Genomic DNA, 14,039 nt, shown 5'->3' with positions numbered 1-14,039 from the left:
CAGAGCGTACCCCGCCTCTCACCCTATGACAGCTGGGATAGGCTCCAGCGCCCCCCGCGACCCTGAAAAGGATAAGCGGAAGCGAATGGATGGATGGATGGACGGACATCAATCTATTATCAGGGATCGATCTGTGTGGACTTGCTTTACAGTTTAACCAATCAGATGTCAGACAAGCTACAGGGAGAGCGTTAACCCCGCCTCCTTGCTGTGATGGGTGAGGCTGACAGATAAAATTATTTCATGATGAGAGCCAGGCGCCAGGACTGCCAAAATGAAATAAATAAATATATCATTAAATAATTAATTAAATGTGTCAATAATTAATTAATTAAATGTGTCAATAATTAATTAATTAAATGTGTCATAACTATTTATTTAATTAATTATTGCCAATTTTAATTAATTATTGCCACATTTAATTAATTATTTAATGGTGTATTTAATTAATTCATTATGGCAGTCCTGGCGTTCCATACAACAGGGCTTTAGCATCTGGAATGACACTTGTAGCTTGTTTCCATTCACACTCAGCTCGACAGCACTTGCGTCTGACAGCCTTCAGCCAGGGGTCAGATTTTGTTTTAGGCTGCCTGGTTCTTAACGGAGCCACAGTGTCCAAAGCAATCTGGTAGTTGAAATAAAACCATGAGCTCAGTTCCTCAGTCTGGCTGCACAAAAACTCTGGGACTTTACAGTTCTGGTTAAAAACTGTTAAAAACTGTTCAGCAGTGGGTCAAAAATACGACAGCGGCGAGCAGCAGCGCGGTTTAACTGAGGTACAGACAAGAGGAACTTGAAGCATCACAGGACTGTGGTCAGAAAACACAGCATCACAAATCTCTACGTTAAAAACAGAAACAAACAGAAAAACCATGAGATAAAACAAGATCAAGTGTGTGTCCATGTTCATGTATGGGACTGACTGAATAACACAAAGTTAGAATGCTTAGTATGTTTTTTAGGCTATTTTACAGTATGAAAATAAATAACTTATTAAAACAGATCATATACACATCCAATAACTAAGTGAAAATGATTGTTTTTGTTTTTTTATTTGCTAATAAAAGTGTCAATGCAGTCAACCATCGTTTTTGTCCTCGTGCATTAGTTTTGATTTAGTTATCAAGTAAAATTTAATAGTAATTTTTTTACTTTGATTTTTGGGATGTAGGATGCTCGTTTTCATTTCTGTCTAACGCTGTGACATCTTTTTGTTCCAGCATGATTTCTTTCTCATTGACATTTGATGGGTTTTCAAGGTGTTCCATTAACATTACATCTTATTTATTATAATTTTATATGTGCGTGACTTGGGGCATGAACCAGAAAATATGCAACCCTCGTGGAGGTTTTTTGTCTCTAAATGATCAAAATGAAAAATCTCGGTATCATTGGGACCTCATCCATCTAGTCGAGGAGCTGACCGCGGTCTAGACTACACTAAGCAGCAGCAGTGTATTCCTAGTATGTACAATGCATCACTATGAGACATAAATGCACACTTAGTGTAATGTATTCTTCTTTCAAAGGTCTTTTTATTAGACAAAGGTTCCAATACAATGTATACAATAACACAAAATGCTTCAGAATATTCCAAAATTTCAATCTTGTTCCCACCCTAACCCTTAAAACAACAAATAATTGGCAGCCTGCTGCCCAACTAAACCAAAAAACAAACCAAAAAACAAACAGAAAAAAACAAACAAAAGCAAAAAACAACAAACAGACTCATAAAAGAAAAGAAAAAAAAACAAGACGGGGGAGGGGGGGGGTTCCTTGGACTACTCAGTAACAGTAGTTGTGGGCCTTTCAAAGAAGTCCAGAAAGGAAGACCACAGTTTATAAAATTTATTTTTGACCCACGAACTGTATATCAAATTTTTTCTAAATCCATACAAGACATTATATCTTTTAGCCATTGTGTGTGTGAGCGGGGAGAAGAGTCTTTCCACTTAAGCAGTATAGCTCGCCTGGCCAACAATAATGAAAAGTTTCATGTTCTGAGTCTGGAGTTGGACAGATTCAGATTCCGGACCGGACCAAACATAGCACAGAGTGGCTCTGGTTCAATTTGATGCAGCAGGACTTCAGACATGGTATGGAAAACAGATTTCCAAAAGGTGGACAAAGAAGGGCAGGACCAGTACATATGAAACAATGTACCAGGAGCACCCCCACACCTTATACAGGCTGGGTCCACCCCTGGGTATATGTGTGCCAGTCTATCCCTGGACCAATGCCCCCGATGAATCTTAAATTGGATAAGTGTATGTCGAGCACACATTGATATATTGTGAACCTGGCCAAGGATAGAGTCCCACAGTTCATCCGTAATATGAAAGGTAAGGTCCTTTTCCCATTTAGATTTAATAGCAGCTACTGAAGAGCCTTGTAAATTGGAAATTGAGCTGTACAAGGCTGATATTATGCCCCTTGAGGTTGGGTTTACCATTAAAAAATCATCTACTGGATTGTGTGGAGGCATTTGGGGGAATTCTGCTGTCACACTCTGCATATAGTGTCTGGCCTGTAAGAACCGAAAAAACTGAGTTGCAGCTATGCCAAATTTGGTGGATATTTGAGAGAAACTTACAAATTGTCCATCTTCATATAAGTCTGCAAAGGATTTTAGGCCCTTTTTATGCCAGATATGAAAAGCATTATCTGCCATTGAGGGAACAAATAGGTGGTTTGCTGCAACTGGGCTTTGAAGTGAGAAAGCCCGGAGACCCAGACTCTTCCTAAACTGAGACCAGATTCTAAGAGATTGCTGGACAACTCTATTGTTACTGGGTAGAGGCAATGCCAAAAGGGAGTGATGAACCTAAAGTCGCAAGTAGAGAAATTTTCCCACTTGAATATGACTCCATGGCAACCCAAACTGGTGGTGACGGTTCGAGATGGTAGTGTCTCCAATACAACAAACACCTGATATTGGTGGCCCAATAATAGTACTGGAAATTAGGGAGGCCTAACCCTCCAACCGGCTTGGGCCTTTGAAGAATAGATTTCTTCAATTTGGGAGGTTTACCATTCCAAATAAATGAAGTGATTAGTGAGTCTAGAGATTTAAAAAAATGATTTTGGAATCAGGATAGGGAGGCATTGAAAAACATATAAGAATTTTGGAAGTAGCATCATTTTCACCGAGTTAATCCTACCTATTAAAGATAAGGATAATGGGGACCATCTGGACAGCATGTGCTTGCACTGTTCCAGCATGGGGAGGAGATTCTTTTAAACAAACAATGAAATTGCTTTGTGACATATATCCCAAGGTAATCAAAGTGATCTGTGACTATTTTAAAGGGAACATTTACCAAATCCAGATTTCAAGCACTCTCGTTAATCAAAAACAGTTCACTCTTATTTATATTAATTTTGTGTCCAGAGAGGTGACTAAAAGCATTCAGTATATTAAGTACAGCGGGTAAGGAGGTAAGCGGGTTGGAAAGAAATAGAAGAAGGTCATCGGCATACAGTGAAACTCTATGCTCAATCCCCCCCCCCCCCTCCATATGCCCTTTATGTGCCCGCTACCATGGACTGCAATCGCTAATGGCTCAATTGCAAGGGCAAAAAGCAAAGGGCTTAAAGGGCAGCCCTGTGTCGCTCCATGGTGGAGCCTAAAATGGTCAGAGTAGCGACAGTTAGTTACCACTGAAGCTGTGGGGCTTGCGTAAAGAAGTTTGATCCATGAGCAAAATAAGGGGCCCATTCCAAACCTTTCTAAAGTAAAAAACAAATATTCCCACTCCACCCTATCAAATGCTTTTTCCGAGTCCATAGCAATAAGGCATTCAGGCACAACATGGCTGGGGGCATAGATAATATTAAAAAGTCGCCATATGTTAAAGAAGGCGTGCCGATTTTTTATAAAGCCAGTTTGGTCGGGAGATATTATAGCAGGAAGAATTTTTTCCAGCCTGTGCGCCAGCAGCTTAGACAGAATTTTAACATCCATGTTTAACAGAGATATAGGTCTATAGGAAGACAGTCAGTCGGGTCCTTGCCCTTCTTAAGTAACACTGTGATACAGGCCTGGTAGCATGATGAAGGAAGTGCCCCAGAGTCTAGCGACTCTGTAAAAACTTCGCAAAGAAAAGGGGCCAAATCGTCCGAGAATTTTTTTTATAAAAGTCTGCAGAAAATCCATCAGGGCCTGGAGATTTCCCAGATTTCATAGATGCTATTGCTGCCTGAATTTCCGGCTTTGAGATAGGGGCTTCCAGAGTCTGTCTGAGCTCTGGGGAAAGCGAGGGCATATCAATGGAGTCAAAGAAACCATGTAAATCTTTTACATTAACAGTAGATTCTGATGTATATAAGCCTTCTGATCCCTAGTCACCACTCCATCATCTGCCTTCAAGCCAGTTATAATTTGTTTAGCCCTAATACCACGCAGTTGGGTGGCCAAAAGCTTACCGGTCTTTCCACCGTGTTCGTAAAAATCGCTCTTGCTCCTAATCAGACATCCTTCCACTTGTCGAGTGGAAAGTAGATTGTGTTTGGTTTGTAAACTTAAGCGTTCTTTGTATAGCGCCGGTGATGGTGACTGAGTGTACTGCCTGTCGATGTTTAAAATCTGGTCTGAAATAAGCTTCTGTTCCCGCTGTGCACACTGTCTTTTAAATGCTGCCACTGAGATGATTTCTCCTCTCAGAAATGCCTTCAGAGCCTTAAAACAGGCGTTGAAAAAATTGCATATCATCAAAATTGGGTGCATAAAGATTAGCCAAAGTCACAGACCTGTTGCAGAGTTTGCCAGACACTATTATAAACCGTCCGTTTTTGTCTGACACAAGATTAGATGGAACAAATGGGATGTTCCGATCGATAAGAATAGCTGTACCCCTAGCCTTTGCTTTAAAATTAGAGTGAAACATCTGTCCTGACCAACATTTTGCCAAGCGTGAGTGATCTGAATCCTGCAAGTGAGTCTCTTGCAAAAAAACTACCCTGGGCTTAAATTGCTTCAGACGTGATAAGACTCTCTTTCGCTTTATTGGGTGGTTCAACCCCCTCACATTCCAGCTAAAAAAGGTAAGATTACCACTCATCAAGGAAGTCCCACATTTTTATGTACAGAGTTGCCCAAGGAGGGAAGGGAGGGGACCAAAACAAAACAAACAAAAAAAAACCCATGACAACCAACCCCACCCCAGAAAGAAAATGCAATACAATAACATATCACTGTGTAAAAAAAAACCCTAAAACAATACCACCCACCAATATCCCCCAGCAGGTTGCATTAAAAAGCAACCGCGTAAGCCCCTGCTTTCTTCCCATATTAGTCAAGAACTCCCCGTACCACTAGCATCATACCTGCACCCTTGAACAGTAGCCCCTAAACTCGAGCCAGAGACTCAGTTTTCAGGCCAGGAAGAAGAGAAAGAAGAAAGAACAAAAAACAAATCAACCAAACAACAAACCAGTTTTACCTTAAAATGGACAGCAAAGAATATATTGCTATGCCAACAGCACGGCTGTATAATGTCAGTCACAACGAGGACGCCACTTAGGCTAGTCCGACCCGTTATAGTTGCAAATTAGGGTGAGTGCTCTAACCGGCTACAATGTCCAACTCAGGATGGAGAGCTTCGGTTTTCTTCCATGGTTTGAATGAAGCGAGAGGCCTCCTCAACTGACTCCAATCGCCGGATTTTCCCATCTGAAAGAGTAACGCGGAGCCTGGCGGGGAAGAGAAGGGAAGGACAAAGGCCTCTCCAGTATAACTCGGCCATAACATCCTTATACTGGGCTCGCTGCTTCTGGACGTCGGCGTTGTAATCCTCATAAAACTGGAGTTTATGTCCGCAGTACTCCAACATCCCTCGGCGTCTCCGTGCTTCCCTCATCAGCAGCTCCTTAATCTGGAAGCGGTGGAAGCGGATAATGACTTCCATCAGGGCCCGGTTTGGGCATAAGGCTACGGTGGGCTCTGTCAAGCTCCGGGGGGATGGCAAAGTTTGTGCGCCGAAGACCTCCACCAGCAGCCGGGAAAAGAACTCAGTTGGCCAAGGACCCGGCTCCACCGATTCCGGCAAACCCACCAGACGAATGTTCTGCCTTCTGCTTCTACTCTCCAGGTCAGAAAGTTTAGTTTTGAAAAGTTTGTTTTCCTCCTGTAGTGAATCATACTTAGCTTCGAGCGCTGCTAAATGCTGAACAACATCAACTGCGTTTGATTCAAGCTCACCAATACGTAGTTCTTGATTTGCAACTTCCGCTTGAATCTTGTCCAACTTACCGTTAATCACATCCGATGTAGTCTTAAAATCTGCGGCTATGGCTGTTCTGTGCTGTTCGAGCAGGGCGACAAGCGCCGGGTTCAGGGCTGCACTAGCATCGTCTGCTGCGCCAGCGTTAGCACAGCTCTCGCCAGTAAGGTTTTTCTCGGTTTGTCTCCTTCCCTTGAACATCCTTCCAGTGTGACACTTAAATGACCCAAAAAATTCGTATCGAACAGCAAAATGGGGCTCAGAGAGTAAAATTTAAAAAAAAGTTAGGCAGGTGCTACTGGCCGACACACCTTACTCCATTGCCGGAAAACAGATGTCCCCTGCAAACCTAACCTCGTGTGATGTATTCTTAACAACTTTGAATAATGGAGTATGAAGTGAGAGGCATTTAACAGCGGCCTCCCATGGACGAACGTGATAGAGCCTGCCTGAAACTAGGAGAAAAATTGAAACGGGAGTGGCATTCAGGGAGGGAAACGTGGGTGTACGGGGCGCAGGAGCCAACCCTGATGCGTGGCCTGTGAAATGCGACCCAGGGGTACTCTGGGACCCCCGGGGTCCGGAGCTGCCCCGAAGGGGAGCACAAGGGTTAACAGGAAGAAACCTCCGGCAGAACCAGGCTCAGGGAGGGGCGGCCATCTGCTGCGACCGTTTGGGGTGAGAGAAGGAAGACAGGATAAAAGACATGCTGTGGAAGAGAGACAGAGGTTAATAACAGATATGATTCAATGCAGAGAGGTCTATAGCTAGGTTTCATTTGACGTAGACGTGACGTCGACGTAAAGCGCGAAATTTGACTGGCGGTCGGAAGTGAAAAAGATAAGCGCAAAATCACAGACAGACAGTACGCAAAATGCCTATGTCCTGTTGTGTTTACGGATGCTCCAGTAGGTCGACCAGAGAAACTGATAAACGGTATTTTAGGGTACCAAAAATAGCCCAACGAAGAGGAGAAAAATGGAAAATTCTAACCGAAAAACGTAGGAAAAAATGGATTTTAAATTTACGTTTACAGTCGGTAGGAGCAGAGTCTGCCAATGCCCGTGTCTGCAGCGACCACTTCGTCAGAGGTAATGTTATGTTTGCAAACGAACTTATTAGCATTAGGTTGTCGTTAAATTCTCGTTTACTTAGTGCTTTTAAGTTAGTAGTCTAATATTGACTTGATTGGGACTATAGGCTGCCCAAGTGCTTTGGATGACGAAGAGTCGGAGGACTGGGCTCCGACGGTCAATCTCGGCTACGAACGAAAACCCAGATCGGAATCAGTTCTCAAACGAGAGAAAAGAATGAAGCTTAAGGCAGAACAGCATCGATGTGCAGAGGCAATTTTGGATATGCAACAGACGGCTGAGAGCCCGGATTTGAGCCTAGTGACAGTGGAGAACCCCGAACTGCAGCTTCCAGCTGAGAATCCACAACCAGAAGACTTCAGTGTGAATGAGACATTCACTTATCCAGGTAAGATATTGTGCTGAGATGTAAAACAAACAAGAATCATGTCAAAGAGAAAAAGATGCCATTATCTGTAATGATTATGGTCCAAGTTATCACAGAGTAAATCCATACCATTTTATTCAGAAAAAAAGAAAAAGTGGCACTTATTACCGTCAGGCACACACCACAGGTTTTTGTACACTGCTATGGTTCTTATATTGCCAGATTCCAGACAGTCTCCTTTCACAGATAAGTAAAGATATCCGTAATGTAAGGTTTCTGTGGTGAGAAACATATAAATATATTTTTTGTTTAGACGCAACATGTTTTTTTGTTGATTAAAAAAAATAATTACATTAAATTAACATAGTGAATTAAACACATTACACCAGATTCTAATAGCCCACTAAAAAACTCCTACAGTGAAAATGAGTAAAAATTGAGGTTGCCTCTATTATGCTGATTATGCTCCCCCACTGTTATATTGCAGGCTGTGCGGATGCTGGATGCCAGACAGAGCTGACGATGGATGACATCGAGAAGATGGAGGATGTTTTGAGACAGAACACAGCAGAGCTGGTTGATCTTCGGAGCAAGGCTCTGGACACACAGTTCAGCCAGGAGGCTTTTGAAAAAAATGAAGACAAGACAAAGTTCTACACAGGGCTCCCCAACTTCTTAGTTTTAATTCAGATTTTTGAACTGTGCGAGCCCTATATCACCTCGGGACCTATGTCTTTGTTGTCCAAATTTGAACAATTCATACTAGTTTTGCTGAGGCTGAGACTAAATCTGCTCCTGAAAGATTTAGCTTTCAGGTTCAATATTTCTCTGTCCACTGCTTCTAGAGTTTGGCATAAAGCAATTGACATACTTCATAAAAGGTTAGAGTTCCTAATTGAGTGGCCAGAGCGACATGTTCTTCAAGCTACGATGCCACTGAGTTTCAGACAGGCATTTGGATGTAAAGTGGCTGTGATTGTTGATTGCTTTGAAGTCTTTATTGAGAGACCATCTAATCTTCTTGCACAAGCTCAAACTTGGTCCAACTACAAGCACCATCACACTGTAAAATTTTTGATTGGTGTTGCCCCCCAAGGCTACGTCACTTACATATCTTCTGCCTGGGGAGGGAGAGTTAGCGATAAGCAGATCACAATAGAGAGTGGCCTCCTAAAGAACTTGTTACCTGGAGATATTGTCCTTGCAGATCGTGGGTTCAATATTGGCGATAATGTGGGGTTTTACTGTGCTTCACTACAGACACCGGCATTCACTATTGGCTGCAGACTCCCATCTCTGCAGGACCTGTACACCTCCAGGACACTGCGGCGTGCAGCCCGGATCTCAGCTGACCCTTCTCACCCTGGACACAGTCTGTTTGACCTGCTCCCCTCAGGCAGGAGGCTCCGGTCCATTCGCACCAGAACCTCTCGCCATAAGAACAGTTTCTTCCCCTCTGCTGTTGGACACATGAACAATAACCACATGATTGTCCCCGCCAATAACACATGACCCTACGCTGTGTCACTGCATCATTTCATGTTTGGCACTGATCACCACCTGCACTCATGTATATATCTTTCTACGTAGCACTCACAATTCTTATTCTCATGTATATATCTCATGTATATCTCATGCACATATCTTTCTTTCTACATAGCACTTTAATTCTTATTGTCTGCACTGAAGCACCGCAGCAATTTCCTAATGTTGTAAACCTCAACATCTGGCAATAAACCCATTCTGATTCTGATTCTAAAGGGAGAAAACAGCTGTCAGCCTATGAAGTGGCAGAGACAAGGAAAATAGCCAATTTGCGTATCCATGTTGAGCGAGTCATAGGTTTAGTCAGGAGGAAATATCAAATTCTGCAGAGCAGGGCTATGCCAATAGAGAACATGTCCACAAAGCCAGGTGAGACACATGCATTGATCGACAAGATTGGGGTAATTTGTTGTGCCTTATCAAATCTCTCCGAGTCTGTTGTCCCACTGGAGTAAGGGGGGTGGGTGGTAATCAATCAGTTAAAAAAAATTAAATGTCTTGTCACTGTCACGGCTCACAGAAGGGGGTGGAGAGGAAGAGTAGTGTCCAGTATCTGCTGCTTGGCTCTGGTGATAAGTAGAACAGGGTAGAGTAATAGTAGTACCTAAGTCCTGACTCCTGATTAGTCTGTAAATGTTTTCAAATGAAATATTTTTCTCCAACTGTCATATTGTGCTGGCAGTTTGTACAGTATTATACTGTGAGATGGATTGCAATCTATTTTGTTTATTTGTTTAAAAGTCTAATCTTGTAAATAAACCACCAATGTATTATTATGCTGCCTCAATAGCATTTAATCATTGTGTAGTGTTACACAACACTTAAATGACACAATTAAATGTACAATAAAATTAAATGACAATTTGTGCTCTAATGCTACGTCAGAGCAAATACAATAGCCAGAACTAATAATAATGACTACCATCAGGTCATAACAATATTCAAAATGTCATTATGTTGTCGTCCTTTTATCACATTACACATGTATGTTTGTAACTTGCTGTCCCAGTATTTCTGGGAGTATACTGTTTCTAAAAAAACACTCAAATTTAGGAATCGCATCATCCCAAAACTCAAGGTCAGGCAAAATCCTTTCAACAAATATGTCATTGCGGTTCCACACAACAAAGTCACAGTACTCTGCATTTGCAATGTGAAGCTGTGCCTGAATTTGGTAATAGTAGTCATGAGTTGGGTCCAGTGTGACATTATCCCCGTCACTGATGAGGCAGAAGCCCTTCTCCCCAGCACGCATGCGCAGGTTGACCGCATCTTTCTGAGAGTGTGGGCACTAAAATCACAGTGATGAGAACAACAATCAAGATTTATCTGATGAAACAGTGAAGAAGCAAAGATGATGGGTGTGGTCTGTGTTATCATAATCTCTCATTGCCCAAAACAAATGTCTATTTGACACAGACAATAAAGCCTCATCTTATCTTAATTGAACAATAGATTAGAAATTAGAAAAGGTATTTCCTGCATTTTTACTCAGTTCACTGATTCTTATGGAAAGATGTCACACCTATGGCCTTGACTACAACAGAGTCAATACCTTAATCTCGCAGATGCCAGTTCCATGACAGTCACAAGTGACTATCCCATCAGGGGAGGACCCCATGTATGGCCACTTGGGGTTCAGCCAGAGACCGCTGTCCATACATGAGAAGCCTGCATGCTCCTGGCTCATAAGCTTCTCATATGCTCCTCTGGCTTGTGCTTCATGTTTGCATCCATAACTATAAACAGTACACATGCCAAACATGAAAAGGAAATTATTACTTAGTATTGGATGTGTAAAACAGTAAAGTGATGTATTATACAATATGCCATTACCCTAAACTATACTTAGTTCTTACCCTGTATAACCCTAGCCGTATAAGCCTATAACTAACCTCCATCTTCATAACACTTTTTTAGTTACAGTTATGGACAGTTTCATACCCCAAATCTTAACTCTGCCTTACCCTACATCAAACCCTAAATACCTTGTAGCAGCTGTGGTGAACCTATATGCCTCTGGATAGCATATGGCCTTGATCAAGCTCTTTGATGGTTGCTGGGGGTTGGTCTTAAGAACTTGTTTCAGCTTAGAGGCAGTTACGCGTCCAGCTCTTTGCCTAAACCAAATACTGCTTGCACTCTGACTTCGAGTCGCCCTCTCTACAGCCTGGACTTGGGACAGGGTGAGCTCTTCAAGCTGGAAGTCCAGGCATAGCTCTTCAAGGTCTTTGGGGGGGAGCTGCAGTGTCTCTGGTGTTCTGTACTCAGGCACAGTTTTAGGAAGCATGCTAGACTGGGGGACAAATTCTTTGTGGTAAGGTTCCCTAGACATCAGTGCTGCACTCCTTGGACAGTTTTTGCTTAAACTCTCAAAAAACCTACAGTATGTCTCTGAATCTCTCTGCACTCTTGGGCATGGAAGTGATTTCCCAACCTTTTGTGTACTTGTGCAGCCCTCAAGCTTTCGTTTTTTTGACTTTGCTGAAGAGAAGTCAATCAGAGTTACTGGGCAAGCAGGAATCTGGAAAAATTAAGCCAAAGAAGATCATTAAAATTTAAAAAGCTCTTTTCCAAAACGCTATATATTCGTTTCCAAAAATATTCGAAATTGAACAGTGATGGCAGTGGAGTGAGTATGTGTGTTTTAGGCTGGGTATAGTGGTTGGTTGGCAGTGAAGTGTGTGTGTGTATGTTGGGTGGGGATGGAGGTGCCATGTGCTGGGTATAAAAGGAGTGGAAAGTAAGCAGTTCCATGTTGATGAAAATGTGGTGTGAGGAGTTGTGAGTATTGAGGAATGCATGAGAAATGTGAATATATAAAGTGCTGCAGTCAGGTGTGTGTGTGCGCAGAAAACAAGTGCTAGGGTGTTGAGGCATGCATGAGAAGGGTGTGATATACAGTATACGGTTCTGCAGTCATGGTTATGTTAGTCATGAAAAAGGAAATGGCTTTTAAATGCTGTTATAGCGTTTTGGAATAGAACTCTTCATTTATTAAAGTACTGCCTTTTGTCTGACCCCTCACCTGCAACCTGCCCGGCTTGATTAGATCTACCAGGAGCTTGAAGCCCCCGACGGTATAGCCTACAGGGTCATTGAGGCACTCAAGCTTCCCCACCACGACAAGGTAGCAGTATAGGGGAAGATATTTTTATCCTACTGTCACATGAAGTCCCAATATAACATTCTTTATCCTACATTTTGCTTTTTGGCTTACCTTTTTAACATGAGATGGCATCAGCCACTTGCACTGCTCTGATGTGCATGTCGCTCTCATTTTCACCCCAGCTTCAACTGCAAAAAGAACAGCTCCAACGTGCGAGCATGATTCTGATAGTCTGGAAATAGAGCACATAATCTTTTTAACATGAAATGCAATATTTACAGTACATTTTGATGATGCATAGCTTACTAATACTAATGTGCAATGGCACTTTATTTGAAGTAACATGTTTATTCATTAACTCTTTCTCAACAGCCTATAGAGAAATCATTATCTAGGTGATGACATGACTGAATAGTTCTACCCTCTATCTGAAAAATGCATCTGAGTGTCATGAGGGATCTAAGGCAATCACACAAATTCTTAGCTGATGAATTCTTAGCTAAAAGAAAACACTCTCTCCCCACTACTACTGAAGTACACCTGCAAAATGCTAGCAGTGCCCTATGTGTGTGTGTGTGTGTGTGTGTGTGTGTGTGTGTGTGTGTGTGTGTGTGTGTGTGTGTGTGTGTGTGTGTGTGTGTGTGTGTGTGTGTGTGTGTGTGTGTGTTCTCATTGCAATAACATCCTACTTAATTAGGCTACTAACCCTGCCATACAATTGCAATGAGCTGCAATCACTTCTCCATCCTCCTTTGCAATTACCCAAGTCTTCAGAGGTGTCTCGTTAGACCGCTGAGAATGGTTTACCTTGAAACAAACAACTGTCACTCTAACGAAGTCCTAAGGATGTGGCATGTTTGTTGACGTTAAAGCCGCTACCGCTAACTGTTAGCGTGTTTAAGATAAAGCAATATAAGAACAAACACTCACCCTTGCAAACACCAAACTGTATCCATCACGGAGACGTTTTGTTCCAAGGTTGTGGACCCACCCGCTGACAAAAAAATTGTACGCCTCCAGACTCTTGAAAGCTTTCATTTGCTGCCTAGTGTAGTAAGAAGTCTGGAGGACCAAGTAGTTGGTGATATCCACAGCCTCGATAGTAGGCAAATCCTTTACTTCTGTGGTGTATTCGGACATTTTCAAAGAATACGGATCACGTCCGATATATTTTTTAACTATCTGTTTATATCTCTCCCGAGAAACGGGGTCTAAAGTTGCACAATAGCTGCTCTCCTGACTCTCCACAGTGTCCTCCATGTTTACTTCCGCCCTCCACTCAAAAATCGCGCTGCCTCCGCACGTCATCAGAACCACGTGACCGCAACCCAACTATTAACACATAGTGAGTGAGAAAGGTGACTGGAAAGGAAAAACTTTCAGAAAAACCGAATCCAAACTGGAAGCTGGTTCCACAGAAGAGGGGCCTGAAAACTGAAAGCTCTCCCTCCCATTCTACTTTTAAATACTTTAGGAACAACAAGTAGGCCTGCAGAGCGAGAGCGAAGTGCTCTAATAGGGTGATATGGTACTACAAGGTCATTAAGATATGATGGGGCCTGATTATTTAAGACCTTGTATGTGAGGAGCAGGATTTTGAATTCAATTCTAGATTTAACAGGAAGCCAATGAAGGGAAGCCAAAACAGGAGAAATCCGCTCTCTCTTTCTAGTCCCTGTCAGGACTCTTGCTGCAGCATT

The 14,039-nt window shown here is 42.5% G+C and overlaps 2 long non-coding RNA genes across 3 annotated transcripts; both read right to left on the bottom strand.

Moving 5' to 3' along the window:
- Positions 1-10,266: 10,266 nt before the first annotated feature.
- On the bottom strand, positions 10,267-11,688 carry LOC308384607. The gene is made up of 3 exons (XR_013969358.1): positions 11,668-11,688; positions 10,786-10,969; positions 10,267-10,521 (listed from the first exon to the last, which is right to left on the bottom strand). It is a non-coding gene; the product is annotated as an uncharacterized lncRNA (long non-coding RNA).
- On the bottom strand, positions 11,689-13,671 carry LOC308384608. Of its 2 annotated transcripts, none has more exons than XR_013969359.1 (3): positions 13,046-13,671; positions 12,451-12,571; positions 11,689-11,754 (listed from the first exon to the last, which is right to left on the bottom strand). It is a non-coding gene; the product is annotated as an uncharacterized lncRNA (long non-coding RNA). The 2 variants fall into 2 exon arrangements; XR_013969360.1 differs by having other exon boundaries at positions 13,270-13,671.
- Between the last annotated feature and the right edge of the window lie 368 nt (positions 13,672-14,039).

This window comes from Rhamphochromis sp. 'chilingali' (assembly GCF_963969265.1).
Source record: "Rhamphochromis sp. 'chilingali' genome assembly, chromosome: 17".
Classification (NCBI taxonomy): Eukaryota; Metazoa; Chordata; class Actinopteri; order Cichliformes; family Cichlidae; genus Rhamphochromis; species Rhamphochromis sp. 'chilingali'.
This window is presented reverse-complemented; position numbering and strand designations above follow the sequence as displayed.